We start from the raw sequence: 26,234 nt of genomic DNA, 5'->3' as shown, positions 1-26,234 counted from the left end.
TTTTTTTTTTTTTTTGATGGAGACCAATAATTCTACCACTTGAATTTCATACTCTTGATGAAGATAAAGGAAAAAAGCTCAATGTGTTTTCAAGGAAAATCATGCAGAGCTCAGGAACACCATCACTGTATAACAGGTCTGGTTCCTTTCCTGACTCGCTATGAAGTCATGGAAAATTGAATATATGAACTCTCATTCAGAAGTAATAAATCATATATACAAAGAATTTCAAAGAGTTACCAATTAGAGAAAATAAAAATTGATTGCCATTACAGTACATTAATCAAAACTTCTTAAACTAGAAAAACTATTAAAAAAAAGTACCTTTTCAAAATAAAAGCAGGAGGTAATTAATGTGACAGATTTAAATTAAGAGAAAATTAGTGATTCTCTACTATCATTTAATTAAATCCTCCTTTTTTACAGAGAGAGAAATGAGACCCAAAAAATTATGAATATGCCCCAAGACACGCAGCTAATCAGTGCTACAAAACCCAGTCATGTGCTTTTTCTTAGGTTCATCTCTTTTTCCTACAGAGAAGTTCCTGCAATGGAAGCAAACTGAGAAAAAAAGACCAAATTCTAGTGCATCAAAATTCTGTTTTATCATTAAGAGGACAATACCTACATTTAATTGCCTTAAAACAAAAAGTACAATTTCTGTGATATGATACATCTCTTGAATCAGAGTAGCAAATCAGAAAAATTCTAGATATTTAAATGTCAAGACAAGGTTTGTACACTACTGAATATACAGTATTGCTCAACACCTGTTAAGGAGTACTACGACTGGGGGCGCCTGGGTGGCTCAGTCGGTTAAGCGGCCGACTTCGGCTCAGGTCATGATCTCGCGGTCTGTGAGTTCGAGCCCCGCGTCGGGCTCTGTGCTGACAGCTTGGAGCCTGGAGCCTATTTCAGATTCTGTGTCTCCCTCTCTCTGACCCTCCCCCATTCATGCTCTGTCTCTCTCTGTCTCAAAAATAACTAAACATTAAAAAAAAAAGTACTACGACTGTATATAATGATATATATTATTTTATATGTCGGTGTTTTATTTTTTTCCTTTCATTTGCAATAGTGAAGAGATTTTCTCTCCAAGAATGAACCAAAAGAACATTAGAATACTTCCATAATAAAGGATAGATTTTTACTGTTTAGTTAATGCTAAATGAGAAACATCAAATACATGGTGTCTGTATTGGGACTACAGCACATTTAACATATATTATCTGTCTAACCCCAAACGTCACGATGTATCTGTCACCTTAGCAACTGAGGCCACGTTCATTTAATAGTTATTGATCATCGACTGGGTGGCGGGCACTATGCCAGTCCCTGGCACAAACTTGGGCTTTCTGATTCTTTGCACTTCACTGTGTTAAATCTTTAACTCCTTAAAAATAAATAGTTAAGATATTGGGATAAAATAGTAATCAGAAGAGTGTGCTTTGGGTAGACTCATATTACAGAGAAAGCAAATTTTGATGTATAAGATTTTAAAACTCTTAAGTATATTTTAATAGTCAATAAAATTAAAATCTTGAAGGTCTGGATAACATAGCCTTATTTGAAGAGAAAGAATGATATTTCTAATATGGCTTTCTAGGTTAGGCCATTTTTAAGATGTGACTTAATATTTAATCCTAGTTCCTGCTAATATTGTGCCTTTGCTGAGTAGAGCCAGAAAATGGTGCTAGATGATTCTGTCAGGCTTATATGTAAATCCGCAGGGAAAAATCATGAAGTTAAGTCATATTCATACTTGACAGATAAATGGTAATAGTGACAAGGAATCTCACTGTTACAGAACGAAGTCAGCCGTTATTGAAGTTGGGAGAAATGAAAGCAATCTAAAATTTTCCTTGCCACCAAAATGATGTACATGCAGCTTTCACACGTTCCCATTGGATCATGGCATCCTATTAAAATTTGGGCTGAAATGTCTCATAGCAATATAATGAGTCTTTTAAAAATAATCCTTTAAAAATGATAAAATCTTGCTGACATAAATGTCTGTAGATTTAGCCACATGTATGGTAACCTGACTATTTCCTTCAAAGACCATAAATGATCTGAAAAAAGTCATATCACTTTAACAGTCTTTCCCTCCATAGCTTTCCTCTCCTATAATTTCAGGCCAACACTGAAGTATTGAAAAACACTTTCAAGTAACTGTTTAATTTCTTTTTCAAAAATATACTAAGAGGCAGCTTTGTCAAAGAAATGAAATTCTCTCTGTGATGGAATGTATGAAGGGGCACCCAGGTGGCTTAGTCAGTTAAGCATCTGACTTCAGCTCAGGTACATGGATTCAAGTCCCACAATGGGTTTTGTGCTCAGAGCTCAGAGCCTGGAGCCTGCTTCAGATTCTCGGTGTCACTCTCTGCCACTCCCTGGCTTGTGCTCTCTCTCTTGTCTCTCAAAAATATATAAACATTAAAAAAATAATGGACTATATAGGTAAATAGATATAAATCTACATGTATCTAAATATAACATTACATTATCAACATTATGCGTTTGTCTATCTCGAAAACATTATTGATGCTATTCTTAGGCTACTTCTCTTCTCACTTCACATGTTCTTGCTCTGCATCTCCTTTACACCAGCAGCGTCAAACTGCCTACATCCTAAATGCCTTCCAATTCTAAATGCCTGTCGACTGTTCTGCTCACCTCCAGATGCACGTTCTCAACTGCCTACGTGACATCTCAACATGTCTCCCAAATGGACCACAGTGCCTTTCCTGCAAAACTAACTCTAATTCCTAAATTACCCTCTGCTTCTCTAAATTATCTAATTATGGGAGTATAGCAGAGTAATTATTAGAATAGGCTATGAAATCAGACTGTCTGGCTTCAAATCTTGACTCTGTCACTTTCTAGTTGGTGACCTTGTGCAAATTACTCAATGTTTCTGTCCTAAGTTTCCTGATCTTTAATACAGGAGTAATACCTGTCTCCTGGTGTTGGATGAGAGTTGAATAAACAATCTCTCAGCAGTCTTAGAATATAGCTTATGTTCTATAAATGTTAGCTTTTATTCTTGTTTCTAAAACATGCATAGTCTAGTCAATTTCTCAAATTAGAAACTAGTAATTTTCCTCTTTCTCTCTTCACAATTTACTTTATCATCTGGATACATCACTACTGGTTCCTAAAAATCTATTTTATCTGTCCTTTTTCCCCTGAACTAGTTTTAGTTCAGGTACTCATCATCTCTCACCAGCATAACCTATGTCCTTGCTTCCATGGAATTCTCTTTTCCTGTTTGCAATTTGTCTAATAATGTCACTTCTTCCACAACAAAACTTCAGCAACTACCTTATGGTCTATAGATCAAATAAAAATTGTTAGCAGTGCTTATAGGGTCCTTAATGGTCTGGCTTCTTCTGCTTACTTTTAAAATTTCTTGTCTTGGGCTTTCCCCACACATGCCCTCCATCCATACTTAGCTATTTGGAATTCTCCAAACATACCATGTTGTTTCATGTCTTCATTTATTTTCACATAGATTATCTCTTTGTACATGATCTACCTCTGCCTGCATATCTGCTTGGTACATTTTTCATCTATTAAGACTTAGCTTCAAGGCTATCTCTTCCGTGGAGAGCTCTCTGAACTTGCTGCTTTCCTTGTATTTGCATTTTATTCATGGTACTTTCCTTATCTCTTCGCTACATGGTGCATCTTATAGACGAATGACTCTCAAATTTCAATGTGCCTGAAATGACAAGTAGAATTTGCAAAATGCAAAGTCCTGGGTCCTACCGTCAGAAATTCTGATCCAGTGGATCAGGTTGGAGCCAAGCTTCTGTATGTTTTATGAGATCCCCAGATTTCTGTGCACCTGAATGTTTTAGACCATTCTTCTGTTTTACTCATTCCTTTATCCTTAGAATCTTGCATAATACATAAGAATTTATTATGGTACTTAAATTCTTTTTGGGAATAAAACATGGCCTTCTGTTTCTATTGAGCTCACATACATAGCAATAGAGCAGCTAACATACCTGGAACTTAATAGGTCATCAGAAAGTGTGCAATGTTGGACATATGAATGATTGAATTAATTAAGTAATTAATTCAAAGAGCTCAGTGAAGCTAGAGAAAATATTATCTGAGCCTATTGAATCTCTTAAATATTGCGAATGTCAGATATGTTTTCTGAACTTTTAAGTAGTTGAGATTTAAAGTATTGGTTGAACTCTCTGAAGGCATATTTGGAGGCATGGTACTGTGGTTTGGAATTTTTTATAATAGATGAACAGACAGATTCTTTTATAAAATTGACAACCTGTCATAAAAATAAGGCACTCTAACTTGAATTCTTCTCTGGACATGGTATCATTCCACTTTCACATGGTTGTAAACTGGGATGGTCGCTTACAGGTAGCATCAAATACTTTTTCAAAAAATAATCATGTCAAGGGTATGGATAAATACTCATCAGAAACCCAAAAATTCTTCACTATAAAAAGGATATATTTGAGCTTTAATAATTTGCTTTTGAGTTTAAACATTTATCTACAATTATATGTACTGTTTAAACTGTATGCCTTTTAGAAAGTGCTGGGGATAGGTTTGCATAACCTTTTTCCCCCTAGATCCCTGATAAGCATATCCTTAGAATATACTAGTTTTAATACTTATTGCAAAAATATATCTTATAATTTCAAAAAGCTCTCATGACTTTTTAAAATTTCCATTTTCACTCTGTTTTTTCCTCTCAGCCATGTTCTAGAAGTAATTTGTACACAGAAGGTTATAAAATTTTTATACAGAATTGTCTTACATAGAGGCCTGTGGAAAAATGAAATCCATCAAAAAATGTTTCAAGACTAAAATCTCAAGATAAGATTTGCAGTAAATGAATGATATGTAATTACCAAAAATAGCAATGAGACGTGTTTATCATTTTGGAAATGCTTACAAAAAAAAAAAAGAGCAAGATGTCACAGTTCATATTGTTTGGGTCTTTGTGAAATCAACAGCTAGGCTCAATTTACAACATTTTAATTTTGCACACTTAATGTCAGTTCCATTTTTTAAAAGTATTTATTTATTTTGAGAGAGAGCATTAGTGCACAGGGGTGGGGCAGAGAAGAGGGAGAGAGAGAATCCCAAGCAGGCTTTGCACTGTCAGTGCAGAGGTTGACACAGGGCTCTATCTCACAAACAGTGAGATCATGACCTGAGCCAAAATCAAGACTTGAATGCCTAACTGACTAAGCCACCCAGGCACCCCAAAGTCAGTTCTATTTATTTACTTAACCAAGGACTTTCTTTAAATAGGGTCATATATAATTTTTTCTAGGTATTATAGGGATAGAAGATATAGGCTTAGACTAAATACTAATTTTGATGAGCTAGAACAGGGGTTGGCATTTTCCATTAAGGGTCAGATAGTAAATATTTTAGGCTCTATAGGCCATGCAGTCTCTGTCATGACTGCTTAATTTTGTCATTGTTTCAGGAAAGCAGCCACAAGCAATACATAAAGGAAAGGACATGGCCATGTTTCACTACATTGTTATTCACAAAAAAACACAGCTGGCTGAATTGGCCATGAGCCATAATATGCCAATCCCTGCCCTACATAATCATATTTTTTATTCCAAATAAGAGAAATCAGGATTGGCTGTGGTTGTGATGGTTTTGTTTGTGCATTGTCTACTTTATCATAACCAGAACTCAGACTTTTTTCTTAGTATTTTTAATGATATAATTAATTCTTTCTTAATTTGAAAAAATAGATTAAATGCTTATTACTTGCCTCCTCTAGCCCTATCAGTATCACTGACCATGGCCAAGGTGCTAACATTTTCTCTTCTTGGGGTTTCTATATGGGCAGTTGAATTACTTTGATAGAATAACATAAACTAGAAAATTATTTTTCAATGTCATATTTATATCTAGAGGTAGAGCAAGTAAATCATGTAGTATTCAGTTTATCTGCAGAGCACCTTAGGACCCATTGCCTTTATCCTGTCTCTTAGTTTTCCAGGGCCTTTTATGGAAACACCTCTTCTAGCAAGACAGAAGCTAGTCAGTTGGCTAATATATTCTAATACCTATCACCTACTTTATAATGTATTTGGATTTCCATAGGTTTTCTTTTTTTTTCAATGTTTTTTTTTTTTTATTTTTGGGACAGAGAGAGACAGAGCATGAACGGGGGAGGGGCAGAGAGAGAGGGAGACACAGAATCGGAAACAGGCTCCAGGCTCCGAGCCATCAGCCCAGAGCCCGACGCGGGGCTCGAACTCACGGACCGCGAGATCGTGACCTGGCTGAAGTCGGACGCTTAACCGACTGCGCCACCCAGGCGCCCCTCCATAGGTTTTCTTAAGATAATTTTAACTCCAACAAAGTATAACTCTCATTTATTTATATATGTATTTGTTCTTACTTATTTAGAATTTTCACATATGTGCTTCAAAAAATATTGGGGGCCCTTAGTCTGCCTTAATGATTGCAACCCTGGGCATCTTACTGAGATGGTATGAGAGCTTTGTGGTTAAGTGTTTAGTCACATCTCAAATAAAACTTCCCGGTGAGGTTGGCTGCTCTGGGAAGCCAGAATGCATGAGAAAATATGAATTAATAAAGGGCCAGCCATGAATACATGAGAATATATGAATTATTAAAGTTTCATCCGTATATCAGATATTGGGGACATTATATTTTATTGCCAAATCAGTATGCCAAAATATTTGGTTTTTGTGGTTTTAGCTGACCAGTGACATGGATATAAAAACCTTGATGTTTTTTGTACACATAACAGTTAATTATAAGAGGAGGCAAAGGCATTTACAATAAATGTACAGATTGTGACAAAAGCCCAAGTTTCTCAAATTGGAATCTCATTAGGAATGTATTTGTTAGTGAGTCACTTAATCTACTTCTCTTTGTTTTTTATCCTCAGAACCAATATAAGCGTGGCTGTGAATAAAGCAGATGAGAGTTTTAAGGAAATACTGTAAAATATAAATGCCAGGAAAGTAATGTTTGTGACCAAGTCTGGTTTGAGTTGAGGTAGGTAGAGAAGAGGAATCATTGCTTAACCTGAGGCTTACTTATCCACACTGCTGTATAATGCATGTGCAGTATAATTAAAACCCACAAAAGAGGTTTCCAAAGTGGTTCAGGCATTTGATTCAGAATATCTCTAATTCACTTTACAGTTCAAATCATGACTTGGAAGTTGGGTTTGTTGGCCCTGAAACGTATCATGGATAGCCAAGTATTGGTCATTAGTTTTCTTTTGCTATGTAATAAATTATCAAGTTAAACAATACAAATTTATTACCTCACATTTTCCATGGGTCTGGAGTCATATTAGCTCTTCTCAGGGACTTTTGCTCAGAATCTCACTGGGCTGTCTCAAGGAGGCAGCCACCCTGTGGTTCTCACCTGGAGCTCAGGGTACGTTTCCAGGTCCAACGAAGTTATTGGCAAAATTCAGTTCCTTATGACTGTAGAATGAGGTCCCTGCTATCTTGATGGCTGTTGGCCAGGAGTTGCTCTCAGCGCCTAGAAACCACTTGAGGGCCTAGCCGTGTGGCAGTCTCACAATATGGCAGCTTATGTCTTCAAAGCCAGCCAGAGGAAACTCTCTCCAGTCTGTTACCACCAGCCTTGTATAGTATTATGTAAGCAAGGGAGTATTATCTATCACCTTTGTCAGATAGTGGAACCAAAGCAAGGGAAAGCTTATTCTATCATATTCACAATCTACCACATTCAAGGAAAAGGCATTATATGGGGCATGAGTACCAGGGGGCAAGAATTTGGGGGGCCATCTTATAATTCTGCCTGGTATGGTTAGCGTGCAATTTTGTTCTCCATCCATAGCTTTGGGGTCTGTGCAGTTTAGTGGGTTCTACTCATCTTGCATATAGGTTGCGATCTTGGAATATGATTAATATCCTAAACTTCATTGCCAGTATTTACTTTTTTGTCTTTTTACAGGCTCCATTTGGGGGCTCAAAGTTGCATATTTTAAGGATTAAGGTATAAATAACTTATTTCCACCCTCACTTTCCCTCTCAGCCATTAAAAAGAAAAACAATCATAGACATACAGGTTTGTTTCACATGTTAAATATATACTTTAGCAAATTTTATATGCAAGATGATTAGGTGAATAAGAGTTCAACAATCTTGGCAAAACTCTTCTTTAGAACATAGGAATGTTCTATGTTGCTGTGCTGTGCTGCTGCTGTTCTATGTTGTTGTGTTCTGTGTTGCTATGTGCTGTGCTGAGACTGATTTTCCATAAATTATATGTTATTTCCTGCCTTTTCCTCCTTATAACATTGACCTCTGCAAAATGCTTCTAATTGTAGTTCAACATCTCCTCACCTGTGTCTTTATGTTCTAATCATGCAATCCTTGCTTATTTTTCTAATTATTCTTCTATACACACTGCATATGAATAGAACTCTGAATAGCTAATATTTTTCTTTAAAGCAAAGTCTTAAAAGGAAAATTGGATTTCATTAATTATCAATGGTGTGTTTATATTCTTAATGCCATCTATTTTGTTTCTGTTCATATTCACTGAGTATATTAACTATAAAATTATACAGGCTTATGCTTTCTGTTTACCAAACATAGTTAGCAACATAGTGCCTAAATTGTGATAACCTCTGTCTTCTCTACAAACCGTGTAGCTCATCATATTTGCAGTTTAACCAACTTTCCTTTATGTTTTTAAAAAACATTTTTTAATGTTTATTTTTGAGACAGAGAGAGACAGAGTATGAATGGGGGAGGGTCAGAGAGAGAGGGAGACACAGAATCTGAAGCAGGCTCCAGGCTCTGAGCTGTCAGCAAAGAGCCCAATGTGGGGCTCGAACTCACAGATTGTGAGATCATGACCTGAGCTAAAGTCAGAAGCTCAACCGACTGAGCCACCCAGGCGCCCCTTTCCTTTATGTATTGAAAATGAAAACTTCTCTAAGTAGGATAACCTCATCAAGGTTCCCCCTTAATAAATTATAGAAAAGACAACATTTATCACCAAATTGATTCATCATGGTCACACTTTTCATTTTTTAAAAAACAATTCCAGTATCTAATATTATTATGAAAGGAACATCATGGTTAGGTTAATTTTTCCAATATTCTCAGTGCTCTAATTTTCATCATTCTTTGTTGTCTCATTTATTTTAAAAATTTCTCTCTGTAGGAATTTTGGGCAACATCCGCAGACTTTTAGTTGCATGATTGAATAAGATGTTTGCCATAATTACACAGAGTCTCAGTCCTTGAGTTTTTAGTAAGGATCCTGGATAATTTCATTTTGAGGAAGTTAATTTATGTAAGCCAAAAAATATTGAATTAGTATGTAAATGTGGTGGCAGCTGTCTTATTCTTTGTGTTGGACGGCAGAATGTTAGTGCTGAAATGAGACTTACAGTTCATCTAGTTCCATTCCTTTATTTCACAGATGAGAAAATGAACACCAAAGGAGTTAAAATCTAGTAGAAATGTGTTCAAAGGTTGGGAATGATTCCCTGGTTTCAGGTTTCTGTTGGCGTAAAAACTTCATTTCAGTGTGCTGCACTTTTGATTGTTATCACCCCACACCTATGAGCTTCTTTCTATTCTGAAAGATGCATCATGGTTAAAGAAAATTTTTTCAATATTCTAGGTGTTCTAATTTTCATTAGCTCTCACTTTTTTAAGTTTATTTATTTGGAGAGAGAGAGTGCAAGAGGGGGAGGAGCAGAGAGAGAGGCAGAGAGAGAATCCCAACATGGGCACAGAGCCACACATAGGGCTTGATCTCACAACCCGTGAGGTCATGACCTGAGCCAAAATCAAGAGTCAGACACTTAACTGACTAAGCCACCCAGGCACCCCAAGAAACCACTAAGCCCTGGGCATGTACCGTGCTCACCTTTGAAGTGTAACACAGTGTGTTAAATATCTGTTGGTGGCTGAGTGACACAGTGTGACAAGAAGTGCACAAATGCATCATCAGCACAGCAAAAACGATGGCACCACAACCACCAACAACTCCCAGGTTTCTGTTGACAGCATCATTGTTGTGATATCAATTCTAAGTGAATAAAATGTTAAATGTATTTTATCAAAAAGGAATATTTCTTTCATCATTAAAACAGTTATTTCAGGCCTGATTTTCAGATAAAAATATAGTCTCTTATTTTTTTTTTTAGAAATGCAATAAAAAATATTTGATTTTAGAAAGACAAGCATGGATAATTCAGAAGCCTTTAATTACTCATTCTCTTTGGAGACAAAAAAAGTCCTTAAAAACAAAGACTGCTTCTAATGAGACTTCAGAATCCTGAAGACCATTCTGGCAACTGAAAGCTCCATTTCCTCTTTATGGGAAAGCATTTTGGCTCAGTAACTCTTGATCACTCCTCAGAGAGAGAACCACAGAGCAGATTTAGGGACACATTTTTCACTACTTCAAAACTTTATGGGCTTTACAGTGAGCTTTTCAAACTTCTATGCAAACTTGGATGTTTGGGAGCATTTTCTCTTATTTTATTCTCTCCCTTTGTCCCCACACACAAATCTCTGAGGGTCAGATGGGGAACTGTCAGTATCACTGTGCCTGAACTTGCTGTCCTGGGCACAGTTGATTGTGTGTTTGGCTTGCTGAGCTTGTTAGTTGAACTGGCCAAGATTCAGTTTGGGTTCATTGATATTCTTGTATGTTTACAGTGATTACTATAATGGCATATTGCTATGTTAACGGCTGTGGCTATGTTTTCTCTTGTTTCCCCTAGATGGAAAGTTATCTTTCCCTTGCTACCCAGCCCTGAAGGAATATTTGCCAAAAGAACCCAACAAAGGAATACATTTTTTAAAATTTTTTAATGGTTATTTGTCTTGGAGAGCGAGAGAGACAGAGCATGAGTGGAGGAGGGGCAGAGAGAGAGGGAGACACAGAACCTGAAGCAGGCTCCAGGCTCCGAGCTGTCAGCACAGAGCCTGACGCGGGGCTAGAACTCACAAACCGGGAGATCATGACCTGAGCCAAAGTCAGACGCCCAACCGACTGAGCTACCCAGGCACCCCCAAAGGAATACACTTTAACTGCAGTCTTTATTAATGAATCTAAAGAGGTCTAGATTCGCTTTCTGGGTTCAAAGTTATTTAGTTTCTAAAGTTTATATTTTCCCTCATATCTGGCAACATTCCCTAGATTATAAATGGAAAATTATCCTAGATATTATCTATGTATCTTGTGATGAACGTCCAAAAAGAATAGCTGAGAGTTAAGGCCCAGGATACACAAGAAATCTTATATCCTTCATACAGAATGCATTGCTCTGGCTTTTGGCTTTCAGTCTGATGTGCCTGAGGCTTGCTGCCCAAGCTCATTTCCTTTGCATGCCTAATATGAAAACGCAAAAATAGTGGAATAGAATTTCGAATGATCCTGGAGTTTTGATCAGATTTAAATGAGGAATAAATCCAAATCTTCTCTCAGTTTTGAATTTCCATTGAATCTTACTAGGCTGACGGAAAGCAAGTGACATTATTTTTAGGTTTTATTTCAGTTTTTCTTCAGTTACTGTTTTGACTGTATTAAATGATTTTGGATTTTAAAAACTGGTGTAAATTGCATTCATATTCCAAAGCTTTTTTTTTTCTTAATACTGTTGAGCTTCAAGGAAAGATAAATGGCAAAGTGTTATCTTTAGTTATAACTTAGAATATTCATCAGTAAAGATCTAAAAATGTGCTGGTATTTGCAATTGCTGGTTGTCTAGGGAGGGAAACAGGAATGTTGCTAGTGTGCATATGTGTGTGCATGTGTGCGCGCACGTGTGTGAAAGTGGAAAGTGGTCAGGGGATGTTCTGTGAGTGCTGGCCTCTCTGGTTGGAGGCATTGAGTCAAAGAATAGCGCAGAGAGGAGAAAACAGTTAAGAGACTACTGCTGGTGAGTGGAAAGGGTTCTGCCTGAACATTCAAACAAGTGGCAAATGGTAGGATCTCCTAATCCTAATAGCCAAGCCAGAGGCGAAGACAGGTAAGTGGGGAAATGGGTTGTTATCATTACGGAAATAGAGCATTAGAGAGAGTCCAAGGTGGTGTCGGTAATGGGCTATATTTAACTATTAGGTCCTTTTCCAGTGGAGCTATAGAATAATGGTCCTTTCAGATGCTGTTACATGATAATAAGCATAATGCAATAATATTACATACATTTTCTTCCTATGGCATCGTTTCTAGATCCTATAGGCTTTAGCCATATGAAACAGAAGTTCAGTGAACCTGAGTGTTCTTTTCATTTTCTTAGAAGAAATGCTAAATAATTCTAATATTTTTGTGGTAATTGAAAATGATGTGGTAATCGTATTTTCTAGTAGAATAATATTCAGTTTATTCATAAATTGGATTTTGTTGTTGTTTTTGTTAACTTGAATTCTGTGTTTTAATCCAAAAATAACCGGGTAAAGATTGCTAATGAGAAAACTCTCAACTAAAAATCAAAGTTTCTATGCTTTGACCCCACATATAATTAATTAATTTTTACTTAGGGACCCAAAATATACAATATCATTATCTCCTTTTCCAAAGCTGATCAGAAGCAGCAATGTATAAGGAGGCTGTCCTGCTAAAAGCTGGCTCTATGACAACAGTGTTCTAAATGATAGTAAGTCACAATAGCCGTACTTTGGTGCAGGAAAACTTTATTAATTATAAGGGAAAGAGAATATAAGAATTAAACAATTATAGTATACATAAAGAGATAGAAAAGTATAGAGAAGAACAAAGAAGGCTGAATACATCAAATCCGGTACTCACAACATCCATTCTTCTGGCTGGGGAAGCCCTGCGGTGAACAGCCAGGTTGGAATCCCTACTGAGGGTCCTAGCAGAGTGTCCTCCCCTCAGGTGAGACCTTCAACTATTCCCTCAGGGCAATAAATATACTACCCGTGAGTGATTTATGGTTAATCATTAAGTTTGCTTAAGTGTAGTCCCGAGCAAGCTGTTTATTATTATTTTTTCCTCTGTTTCTCTTCTCTGTCTCTCTCACAATCTTAGGAGGCTTGGCCTCTGCATATTTCTCTTCTCTCCCTGATGCATTCCAGGGGGCGAGCCTGGCCTGGCTCAAGTAGGTGAGCCTCTTGGCATCCCTCTTGGCATCAGGAACAGAAGAGCCAGTTCTGATCTCAAGGCCAGATATGGAGCACAAGCCAACTAAGCCCTCCATGATTGTGTATGTGTGGCTCTAGGCAGAAATGCATGACAAGTCACACAAACAACGTCTATACAGAACAAGCAGAAGGTGCAGTCTAATGTCAAGGGAGAAGGGAAAGCAAAATGCAGAGACATAATTGTTGCATTAGTTATGAAAATGAAGAATGAAAATAGAACATTCCAGCCGTCAACAAAAGTTTGCATTTTCATCATTAGATTATACACTGAAAACAAATATTGAGAAAGGATACTTCAATTTAGGAAGCTTTCATCAAAAATGGTGAAAATATAAAAATACTCCTTTTGTTACCTGAGGAGTTGAGGTCCCATTTCCTAGAACTTGTACTTACTTATGTAGAACGGTTCATTCTACAAATTTATAGTAAAATGTGTTGTCTGTAGAGAATTGGGCCAATTTAGGGCCTGTAAAATAGAAGGTTTTGTTAAAACCTCTGAGCCTGTTGGTAAGGGTGGGGCCTGTCAGGTGTCCCGAGCTGCACATGGGGTCTCCGAGTCCTTCTGCCAAGGATGAGACAGAGTGTCATGGTGCGCAGGCATCCTGAGCAAGAAGTGGACTGCCTGTAATACATGGTGGTCATGGTGGGCAGGGGAAAGAATATTCTTAGTAACTCATGGTTGTGTTGCTTTTTTGGCATTGGGCCTTGTCTTTCCTTTTAGAACTTTAGTTTGCTTGTCCTTGGGAAATACACTACCTTCCGTTTGCATAGTGACGCTTGTAGTTTATATTTCTCTCCCACATCTATCATTGCACTTAAAACACTAGATTATTGTTCATGAACTTGACCTTGAGTCACTCCATGACTTTAAGCTGCACAGTTACTATCACTTACCTTGCCACTGCACTTTTCACTTTTCAAAATGATATTTCATGTTAGTGAATCATCAGGGTTTCATGCTATACACAGAGGGCCCAATGTCAACAGTCCAGAGCAATCCTGGACCAGGACCCAGTGAGCTCTTTCCCTTCTCACTGGTTCCATGCAAATTGACTCCAAATTTTGACTGAAAACAGGCTTTTGTTAAGCTTTTTCATTAAATGGACGTTAAATGTACAACTCTTAGTGTTCTTGGTCCACAGTCCCTGCTCATACTCATTTTGTTTCTTTACCCATAGTGACTGTAATAATGGAAAAAAAAAACAATGATAATTTTCAATTTTCTGGGAACTGAAAACTTTGATCACACTGTAAGGAAACGTGACATAGGATCTAACCTAGGGTGAAATTTCCAAGCATGCTGAGGAGTTGTTCCTTGTGCAAAAATCTCATGTTTGATTCCTAATTATAAGCACAAGTTCTATTTTAAAAAGTTATTATTTTTCCTGTTAGCTTTATTTCTTGGCAGGGTGTTCAAATTAGTACTAACAATAGAGATTCATGATAAGCCATGATTCTTGTTAACTGGAGACTTGGCAATTAGGAGAATCACGTGGTGTCTTTCTGGAGACAGTGACTGAGCTAAAGCTCAGTGACTGAGCTGTGTTGTGAAAATCCTTAAAAACTGAAGTTAACTCTGTGTACAGCCTTCATGAGACCTACATTAAAGCTTTTAGACAGTTGTCGGATTTAAAAAATAAATAAAAAGATGAGGATAATTCTGAAGACAAACCAGTCTGGTCAATGATGAAGAAAGAAATTTTGAAACTATGTAAAAGAAATGAAGTTTTAGTTCCTTTAGTTTATAGTAGGTAGCTCTTGTACAAAAAATTTTTTTAACTGTGCAGTAGGTAACTACCGTCATTAGTGTTGAAAATGGAGACCAGTGATACATAAAGTCTTATAGTATTTATTCAGATCATTTTTCTTAAAGTATTCACCAATAATTTTTCTAAAGAAAAATCTTTTAGCTGGCATCTTACTGCCTCCCATAAGTGTGTCTGATCTGTTCTAATCAAAATATTGATTTGAATGAAGGTAAAAGTTAAATTCTTATATGAAAACCAGCACTGGTACCTGTCTCCCCCCCGCCAAAAAAAAGAAGAATAAAAGAAAGGAAGGAAAGAAGGGAGGGGAAGGGAAATCAAGAAGATAGTAACGATGAGCAGAAGCAATGATTACTAGATAATGGGAGGTAAAGAAACTCTTTTGACAGTTTGGTATCGGATGGTAAAAAGGAGCAAAACACAAACCAGACATATGGACCTTTGCTTCAAAAAAAAAAAAAAGCCAACTCTCAGTCCTCTCACACACTAGCTGTGATCTATTTTGAGCTAGAATCCAAAAGTCCCCCAACCATGTGAATAAGTGTTAGCCTGTGGGGGTTGTTATCAAGTAAAAAGGTAGTCTTGATTGAATCCACAAAGTAACTGTAGGTAATTGGGGGTGGGGGGTGGGGGAGACTTGTTCTCTTCAGTAACCAGCATGTTTCCATTGGAATCTCCTCACACTTTTTATTTGCTTGGTCATATCCTTTCAAATATCCATAATAAAAGCAAAGGTTAACTTTCCAATAATAAATTCCAAATGTATAGGAACCGAACTAATGAGATTTTATGAAAATGTCAAAATGCATGCATTGTAGTTAGCAGACCTGAGTAAGTTTCTGAAAAAAAAGTTTCAATTTGGTACAATCCCACCTTTAAGGTTTTTAGGAAAGGGAAATAGCTTTGGTAAACCACTCTGCCTCAGTGTGAAGGGCAGTGAGAGATGTTCTTAATGAGGTTAGATAACCCAAGTCTCTCGGGTTTGTCTTGTGCTTCCTCTGATGGAAAACACCTCCATTCTGAAATTGACAGTCATGGAAGGTATCCATAGTCTTTTCTAACACATTCTCATTAAATTGTTTTTAAAGCAAAATCACGATCCAAAGGTTTATTGAGGCGATTGTTTTTCAGATTTCAAAAAAAAAGATTTTACTTTTTGAATATTTCAAATGCTCAAACTACTAGTTTGTTTTAAACATTTTTACATAGAATAATTTCCTGTTTGATGAAAGATTCCTTTTGTCGTCACAAGATTACTTTCAGAGTATAGAGAAATAATAAATGAGCCAACTGTGTTCACTTATTTTTTCCATTACTAATTGGCTTAGAACACCTTCCATATCATGTGGCAAGATTCAGATTGCAGATGAAGACGTGAATGATAGCTGGTGCTTTGGAAAACAGGTCAATGGAACATGTTACCCAAGAACTAATTTTTGCAAATATCAATTTTTAAAAGGAATTTAAAAAAATGTGGCAGTTTTCTACCATTCCAAATTGTATCCACATCTGGGAGCAGTAGGATTGGAAGACAGCGGAAGGTCAGGCTGAAGTAAAAGGTGATTTAGCTCGTGACGAGGGGACTGTGTTGAAGAGGAGCCTGAACCAGATGACAGTAAAGTTCCCTTTAAACATGAAATTTTTTCATTTTAAAATACGTGCTCATTCTTGTCTGGATTATCTGTTTTTTTACACAAAGCTTATAGATGTGAAAGTTGATTCATATTCTCTTATGCATTTATTATTCAACCATTTTTTTTATAATATGTTACTTTCAGGTATATAACATAATGTTATTAATCCCTATTCTGTGTCAGGTTACATGCTAGATAATAATGCAGGAGTTAATGGCAATTTTACTTTTAAGAAGATCATAGTTTAGTGGGGAGTGGGGCTAATAGCCACTTAATTTGCCCATCAGGAGACAGTTTCTGTGGGTCTGTTATTTAGTTTTTGGTTTACTTTTTGGCCTGTGCTCCTCAATAAGTAGCTACAAATAGGAATGTTTTGTCTAGAAAATGATCTATGAGTAGCAAAAATCCCTCTTAGCTGGATTCAGGCTCAAAATATCTTTAACCTTTTGGTATTTTAACAAGGTTGATTTTGAGAGTCCTTTTAAAATTCCTTTCACTTAAAATAGTTTGGGAAAAAAGAGAAAAAAATGTACAAAGAAGCTCTCTGGTCCCCAGAGTGAGAGACACAGGTACTACACCAGGCAAATACTGCTGTCACCTGCACTCATTTTCACTGGACATGCTGCAATTTCTAGATCTTTTTATTTCCTTAAGAAATTTGCATCTGCCAGAGGGAACAACATGCAAATATCTGTAAATCTCTAACCCTGTTCTCCATGTTGAGTATATTCTCAAAAGGTTCCTAGGTTACAAACACATTAAGAATAATGTAATTTCATCTGTTTTCTTTTGTTTTGAGCAGCATATGTTTCTGGCTATTAGCATGCACACATTAATTCTTCTATTCTTAGCATTTATATTTTGGTTTTGACATGAAGATCTAACTTTTTTGGTGAATGCATTCTATCATAGTTACACTTCTTAATTGATAGTAAAATAATATGAATATTGAAATAAATAATTCTAAAGGTTTTCAACAAGTACTGAATTATTAAAACTATAATTTTCAGATCGCACTGTGTATTCACACACACACACACACACACACACACACATACACACACACGAGAGAGAGAGAGAGAGAGAGAGAGAAGATGTAAATGAAAACCCTGACAATTTCAACACTCTAGAAAAGGATCTTATTGAAAATAACTGACAGTGGGATTGTCCAGAAACATTATAAGGTAATAAATAAAATATACTCCATTGTTTTGTGTATAAAATAGAATGTAATCTACATTGTCCAGACACGTTACAGATACTAATCAAAAATGATCATCCAGATAATAGGCAAGTTCTGAATTTCACTCTAGAGACAGTGCCAGTTACAAAAACCAAGTGAGAAATAGAGATGATTGTGCATTGTGATCAAGACTCTAGAGAGTGATATGATAGGGAACAGGTGGTGGGATGAGGGCAGCATGGGGACAGCTGCTTCTGTGGATTGTCAGAGAAGGTCTCCAGGAAGGGGCGATAGTTATCTTGTGAGCTGAGAGGTGAGAAGGTTGATCTTATTATTAGCACACCTTTCCCTAAACTTTTCAGAGGCCCTCCCAAACCACTATACCAGTTCCATGGAATTTCTATTTATTTATTTATGCACACATGCACAAATTGGGGAGGGAGAGAGAGAGAGAGTCCCAAGCAGGCTCATCAGCACAGAGCCCGATGTGAGGCTCAAACTCACAAACCGTGAGATCATGACCTGAGCTGAAATTAAGAGTTGGAGGCTTAACAACTGAGCCATACAGGCACCCCTGGAATTTCTATTTAAGTGGTTCGTTTGTTTGTATAATAAGGTACTTTAGAGGGGAAACTCTAACTGAAGAAAAAGATGACTCTTTGTATATGTAACTGATCTAGTGTTCTGCCATTATATTCTTGCTCTTCTAGAAAGTTGCAGGTGAGTATAATGAGAAGAGAGTGGATGGGGACTGAGGAACCCATGTTCTTGTTCAGCTCTGCTGCTGCTATCCTCATATCATAGAAACTCCCTGGACCTTGTTTTCTCATCTAAAAAGTAACACAGCTGGCTTCAGTGCTCTCTACATTCCTATCCTGCCCCTAAAATATTGTCACCATGATGTGGGGTCTAATGGAAAAGTCTGTGCCCACATCATGATACTCAGTCATGGTAAGCTCACTAGCAGACACAGCACAACTCTTCTGGGAGCATGAAGAAGGGATACTAATTGAAGTTGTTGTGAAAGATACCTAAAAAATGAGGAAAACACTTCTCTAAAAAATAAAGTAGAAGTGGGGTGCCTGGGTGGTGCAGTCGGTTAAGCGTCCGACTTCAGCCAGGTCACGATCTCGCCGTCCGTGAGTTCGAGCCCCACGTCAGGCTCTGGGCTGATGGCTCAGAGCCTGGAGCCTGTTTCCGATTCTGTGTCTCCCTCTCTCTCTGCCCCTCCCCCGTTCATGCTCTGTCTTCTCTGTCCCAAAAATAAATAAACGTTGAAAAAATAAATAAATAAAGTAGAAGCAATTTGAAAACAGTTAAACTTGCAGGATTATTATCTAGAGCTGTGGTTTTAATGTTTTTGGTAGGACCTTCATTACCATATTCCCTCTAATTCAATAGTCATGTATTGATTCCGTGAACATTTTCTAAGACAATGTTGCCTACAGATCATCAAGTCCAATTTTTTTGTGTGTGAGGGAACCAGCATGTTACCAACTCTAGGGAAACAGTCTTTCCTGGTGGTTGACCACACATGCAAACAAACAAAATTATTTATTTATTGTTTTTGTTTTACCCCACAAACATTTGAAGCAGCTTACAAAATGTATATATCAATAGGAACAACAGTTGGGATGAAATAAAACGTAGATGGAATGGAAAGCAATGTCAGACGACAGATCAGCAAACATCAGAATTCCACAGAGCTGCTAAAGTTGCCGTGAAATTTTGGCTCTGGTCTTTGTAGTAACCAAAGCTAAAAGAGAATCTCCATGTCCATGAAAAGTTGTGCCCTGTGGCACCTGGGTGGCTCAGTCAGTTAAGCAGTTAAGCATCCCACTCTTGGCTTCAGCTCAGGTCATGATCTCACAGTTCATGGGACTGAGCCCCATGTCGGACTCTGCACTGACAGCATGGACCCTGCTTGGGATTCTGTCTGTCTCTCCCTCTCTCTCTCTCTCTCTGCTCCTCCCCTGCCTGTGCTCTCTCTCTCTCTCTCTCTCTCTCTCTTTCTCTCAAAAATATATAAAACATCTCAAGAAAAGAAAATGTGTTGACTCTTCAGGAGAGGCAAAACCTTGCCTAGAATACATATGTTAAAGAAATTGCATGCTACTTTGTATTGGGGGATACTGTTTGATGACATTTATTGAGCACTTTCTATATACTAGGCATCCTAAGTGTTTTACAAGCATTTTCTCATGCAATCTTCACAACTCTGAACCAAGGACTACTATGTTATTGATGACAGAACCAAGGCTTTGAGAATCCAATAAACTTTACAGTTCCTGACAGTGGAGGTGGGGCCCAGACAACTGCAGAACATGTCCCCGTCATCACTAGGTTATCCTTCCCCTGTGAAGTGCTCCCTGCCTTCTCTAGCAGGGAGCAAGGTCATAACCAACAAGCCAGAGACAAATACAACATTAGAGTTCATACATCTGTTGCTCACTTCGTCTCTGAAGGTAAGCTTGGGGGCATCATGCTGAAGGAATTCAGGGAAAATTTTCTGCTGCAAACTGAGTAAGTTAAGCACTTAGCTTAGTAATTGTTTTGTTAACTGAGGTTTAAAATCTAGACTATTTTGTTGAGTAAATGGAATGTACTTTACAAATAATCTTTGTAAAATGTAATTTCTCTCCCTGTGGGCATGATGAAATTGATCAGGAGATAGTTCCAGGAACAAGTCTGGAGTTACTCTTTGTTCATTCAAGGGCAGATTGACGTGAGGTAGGAAGACTTAGTGTGATTGCTCAGGCTTGAGGGTTCTAGACATTTTGTGAATTCTCTTACCCCTCCTCTCCCTAACTGTAAGATTCTGGTACTCAATATCTCCATGTCTCAGTTTCTTTATGCATAATATAGGGATCATAATAGTATTTACATTACAAAATAGTTATAAACATTAAAAAATTTTTTTTCAACGTTTTTTTATTTATTTTTGGGACAGAGAGAGACAGAGCATGAACGGGGGAGGGGCAGAGAGACAGGGAGACACAGAATCGGAAATAGGCTCCAGGCTCTGAGCCATCAGCCCAGAGCCTGACGCGGGGCTCGAACTCACGGACCGCGAGATCGTGACCTGGCTGAAGTCGGACGCTTAACCGACTGCGCCACCCAGGCGCCCAACATTTTAAAAAGTAATGTATGTAAAAACCTCAAGCCGGGTACATTGTAAGCTCTCTGTGAGCTAATGTTCCTTCTGTTCCTCACTTCTGCTTCTCTCTAACTTCCTTCTTCCTGGGCTTTCTTCCTTCCCCACATCCCCCCTTCTTGATCTTCCTTCTCCCTAACTTCCTTTGTCCTCACCCTTTCCCTCTCATCAACTTCCCTTTTTCCATCTTCCCTCTCCTCTCCTCCTGCATCCCAATTCATCCTCCCACCTTCAACTGAGCAAATAGTTTAAGCTGACACCTTGTCATGAACATGAGGTATCCAATCTGGGCTCTTCCTGAATGGACAGAGCTGTCCACCTGGGAAAGGAGTCCACCTGGGAAAGGAGCCCAGCTGGTAACCATCGGGGAAGACAAAGGACGTATAGCCTGTGGAGCCCACAGAAGTGAGTGAGCAGTTATCTCTGCTTGGGGGCATTCACACAGAAAGTGACATTTCTCTGGGTCTTCACCAAGAAAAACAATGGATGAGATTGACAAGCAAGGGGAGGAATGTCAAGGCATAGAAATCATGATTATCAGTACTTATACATGGAAAGATTCATGTTTTAGTGTACTTGAAGGGTAGATTTGTGCAATGCAGGAGATAAGGACAATAAAGTAGTTTAGGGACAGATTTTTGAAACCTACACCCATCACCTGAAATTCACTTTAATTGCCAACTTCCGAGTGGGTGTTAAATCCTGAATCTTAATGTTTGTTATTTTCTGAAATAGAAAATGTTTCATAAACTGGTTTGAAATAGTAAACCAAGCTATAATTTCTTCTCAATGTATTGAACCACAATACTATAATGTTCACTGAACCCAATGATATTTCATTTGGCTTGGATACTTGTTCATTTCACAGGACTTTTTAAACTCAAATTATAAACAGTAAGTCATAATTGTCATTAATATTCTCAGCTTACCAACTTAATGTATTTATTTTTTTCTTGTGTTCTTTGTGATCTTTTGGTATTTATGGCCCCTGAGTGAAAAATTGGGAATATGTATTATTATGGACTATATTTTTTCATAGTAATAGAAGCTATTCATATTTGTTCTGCAAACATAATTTTTTCTTTAGTTTTATTTCTCCACACTGGTATTGGAACTATGCTTGATCTAATGAAATATTGATTTTCACATCCCTCAGTGTCTGAGTTTAACCTTTTTTCTACTTGGGGGAAAAATGGTATTTCTTTTTCCATGAGGCAAAAGTGAATTAAGATCCCAGAAAAACAATGTAACATAGAGGTTATAATAAATGACAATTGTTGTCTTGGAGATCGCTTGCTATTTATTCAAAGACAGTAGCTGCAACGGTATTTTGAAAACTGAGAAGCAAGATAACTTTAATTAATTATATTCTGTAGTAAATTGTTACAGTGATAGCCTCCAATTAATCACACCTCTCTTTATCAATGCCCCACTCTGACTTTGAGCTTGACCATGTGATTTGCTTTGATGAACATGATACTAGCAAAGAGTTGCTAGCAGAACCCTGACTGGAAAAGAACTTGAGGTTATGTTTTTATTGCTGCTTTTGGAATCCATCTGCTGTATGAAGAAGCCCTGCTGGTCTGCTAGAGACCTGTGGCCCAGCTAACAGCACCACTGTATGTGAGTGAGACCTTCTTGGACTCTCTGGGCCCCACTGAAATGTTGCCTAATTGCGGCTGCTTAAATGAGTCCAGCAAAAGAACTGCCTACATGAACCCAGTCCAAATTGCCAACTCACTGAGTTTTGAGCTAAGAAGGCAATTGTTGTTTTAAATTACAAAGTTGGGGAGGAGTGTTTCACAACAATATTTAAATACTGTATGTCACTCTTATATGTAATCTCACTTTTACCGTGAGAATATAGATACCAGAATTGAAACTAGATTAAGTCTTTAAATGTTTTCAGTGGAATAATATTTAATAACTCAGTATATGAAAAGCATAGTTTTAAAAAGCATATACTAAAATAATTACAATACTTGGAAAAATTAATTATGTGAAAATATTTATTTATTATTTATGAATATCAACTATTTACAGAACAGATTTGAAGCATTTTGTAGTATTAAAACATGTAGAAACCGGTAATTAAAAATAAGAGTAGAATGCAAATGAAAAATAAATAGTAAGAGTGTTGTAATTATTATTATCAGGAGCTCAACTTCAGCCTGACCTCGTGGGTAGCCAAGAAAATGCAAAACATTTTTAATATATACAGTTACTCGAGTAGGAAGCACACAAATTCATCTCAAGAATGAACCTTTTTTTTTCCCCTTTAGGAGAAATTTAGTACATGGACCTTAAATGCAGACAGTAGATTCTTGACTATTGTTTTGCAAAAGTTATAAAAATAGTAGTCTTATGGACATTTCTTATATTGTCTCTTGTAAAAACCTTAGTAGTTATGATCAAATTGTAAATCCACTCATGACTTCTTTAGAGAGACCTGATAATTAAGTGTGATGATTTTCATAGAAGTCAGTCCTTGGTCAGAATTCAGGAATATTTATGTCCACTTTCCCCAGCACCTTACCTGGTTCCTGGCAGGCATTCATCACTTAAGGAGTGTGTATAGAATGAATGAATGCATTTACGGAGCACCTGCTTGGGCTGGACTCAGCAGGGAGCACTAGAGGGACTATGGTGAGAGAAACAGCCTTGCCCCTGCTCTCCTGTTACTTAGGTAACTGTGGAGACAGGTAGTAATCAAAGTTACCCAGTATATCACCACCCACTGTGATCAGTGCTTCAAAGCCAAAACACAAGGGACCTAACCTACCTGGAAGTGACAGAAGGTCCCTTGTGGAAATGATGTGAGAGCTAGGATCGGTTTGGTCAGGCAGTCCCACCAGATGAAGAAAGGGACAATGGGGGATAGAGAACACAACTGGGGCAGAAGAAAGAGCCTTTTGCAAAGGTGCTGAGACAGCAGGAGCATGGAGGAATCACAAGGAAGGCAAGTGTGCCTGGTGAGCAAAGAGTGGGTTGCAGCCTGAGATGAGGCCTGAGTCTGTGGTTACCAGGCCTTCCTCACATTTATTTCCTAGACACAGAGAAATTCCATCAAAACACTTTTCTGGTGTTCTATGTGTCTTTTGAGTTTCCTCCATTGAGCACATAATTCTTTTGTATTGGGGAGGGGGGGACGGAATTTTACAAAAGGTAGCACTATGAAATATCTTGTAAAGAAGTGTCACTTCGCTAATTTTTCATGGCTTTGCTTCTTGTTGTGCTTAATATCCTACCCAGCTCAATGTATTTAATTTAAAATTTTAATTAAATCAGCAAGAGATGGCAAAACATATAGGTATAAAAGAACAAACATGCTGCCAAATATGATTATCCAAATGCTTCTTAGGAACAAGAGTTATGTGTCCTGCCCAAGATATTATATGCAGTCTCTATTGACATTAATAGCATGATAGGATGTTCCCAGGGTTCTCTTTCTTCAATTCTGCTGACTGTGCTCTCAAAAATTTTGTTGTTGTTGTTGTTAATTCTCTATGGATTTGTCACAAATCTTCACCCTTTCAGGTGGAATTTAACTTGGAAAAAAATACTAAAGGTCATTTAGAACAGGGTTTGATAAAGAAAATAGATGATTGCACTGAAAAAGTAGAACTATATGGAAAAATAAAATAGAACTTTAAGGTAACATGACTAATTTCTTGTGTGGCTCATAAACCATGGCTTAAGCAATTCTAAATGTTTTTGAGTAATGGTATAACTGGAATAAGGATAGAGCACCTCCGCCCCCGAGGATAATTATTTCAAGAGACTACATGCTTATATAATTTTGAATTCATGTTTACAAAGTTAACTTACTTTTTATAATGAAGCTGCTATATATTCATTCATTCACTCACTCATTCAGCCATTCTTTATTAAATATATACTATGAGACCAGCTTTATTTTGGGTTCTTGGGATACATCAGTGAATAAAACAGGCAGAAGTCCTTGCCCTAGAGGAATTTACATTTTAGTCTAATGTAGATAATCAAAATTAAGAGAAATTGTATAGTATGTTGGAAGTGATAATTATTATAATAAGAAAAGAAAAAGTAGAGCAGAGTAAGGGGTTTGGGAATGTACCCAGACCAATGCACCTTCCACTGTAAAAGTGAAAATGAGACCTAAATCATAATGAATAATGAGACTCCTTTTAAAATTTCTTTTTATCATTAAAAACCATGACCCTGCTTGAGGTCCTTGCCCTAAATTCCATTTCATGATCACAACCTTGGCCACTAATTAGTCTAATTCTGGGGTTATTATGATCCAGTAAGTGTGGGAAAAGTCCTCAGCATCAACACCAAGCCACATGAACAGAACCAGATCTATTGAATTAAACCCATTCCCTGAATCATGTTTTCTGGAGCTCAGCCTGCTTTATTAATAACTGTACCTCTCCCCTGCTGGGCCTTGGCCTTTCTCTCTTCTTCTGTCTTAGATCTGAGAGTTATGCAGAAGTGGTATTAGAAGGGCAGGGTTTCCTTCCTTATTTTCAGAGGCAACTCCGACAACATCAAGATCTGGAAAATCAACTCTATTTGTTCCTCTGTTACCCCCGGAGAACATGAGAGCATTTCAGTAGGGGAAAGGGAAATAATTGACATCAATTTTAATGACTGGTAGTTTACCAGAGTGAGTTGAATATAGAGTGAACCCTCCAGTTTCTAAGTATTGGTATTAATTTTAGTTAAAACAAAACAACAACAAGAATAACAAACCTGAAATTTTCCTCAAACAAGTTTAAAGACAATATAATTTATGGAATGAATAATTTGTACCCTTAAATTCTATTTTCTGATACCTAGGCAAAAAGTCTCTTCCCAGTGGAAACCAAGCACCTGTGCTTTGCTTATGACCCATCCCACATCAGGTATCTCAAAGTTTCTGGGTTGCGGGGAACACACTTTTCTCCATAAAAAGATTGGAGATCCCCCCATATTATTTAAGCCTTTTATTTTATAGATTTTTATTTTATAGATTAGGTAACTGTTCCTGATAGAAGTTAAGTGAAGACCAATTGTGATGAGCCATCTGGGACAACACACTTCAGTTAGTGAGTTTATTGAGTACACAGATCTGATGCACTTGATCAGAACTATGAAACTTGAAAGTTGTGAGCTGAAAAATACAAGGCCAATAACTGGTCCTTTCTGTCCAGTGCTATCCCTCTCTTCTAAGATGTTCCTAAACTAGTATTTATGTTAGCCTTGCATGGTATAGTAAAGAGGATTTCTGTGATCTTTGGAAGAAACTGGACATAAGTTTCATAGTGCTTCATAAGCATGGATATAAATTTGTAATCCCAATCGAGTAAACATGAGCCA

General features: G+C 37.4%; 1 protein-coding gene across 4 annotated transcripts in view; it reads left to right on the top strand.

Annotated features, from left to right (window-relative positions):
- Window positions 1-26,234, top strand: part of MCTP1 (multiple C2 and transmembrane domain containing 1) — a 531,752-nt gene that overhangs the window by 119,254 nt on the left and 386,264 nt on the right. The gene's annotated exons all lie outside the window — the stretch shown is intronic.

This window comes from Prionailurus bengalensis, chromosome A1 (assembly GCF_016509475.1).
Source record: "Prionailurus bengalensis isolate Pbe53 chromosome A1, Fcat_Pben_1.1_paternal_pri, whole genome shotgun sequence".
NCBI classification, from domain to species: Eukaryota; Metazoa; Chordata; class Mammalia; order Carnivora; family Felidae; genus Prionailurus; species Prionailurus bengalensis.
This window is presented reverse-complemented; position numbering and strand designations above follow the sequence as displayed.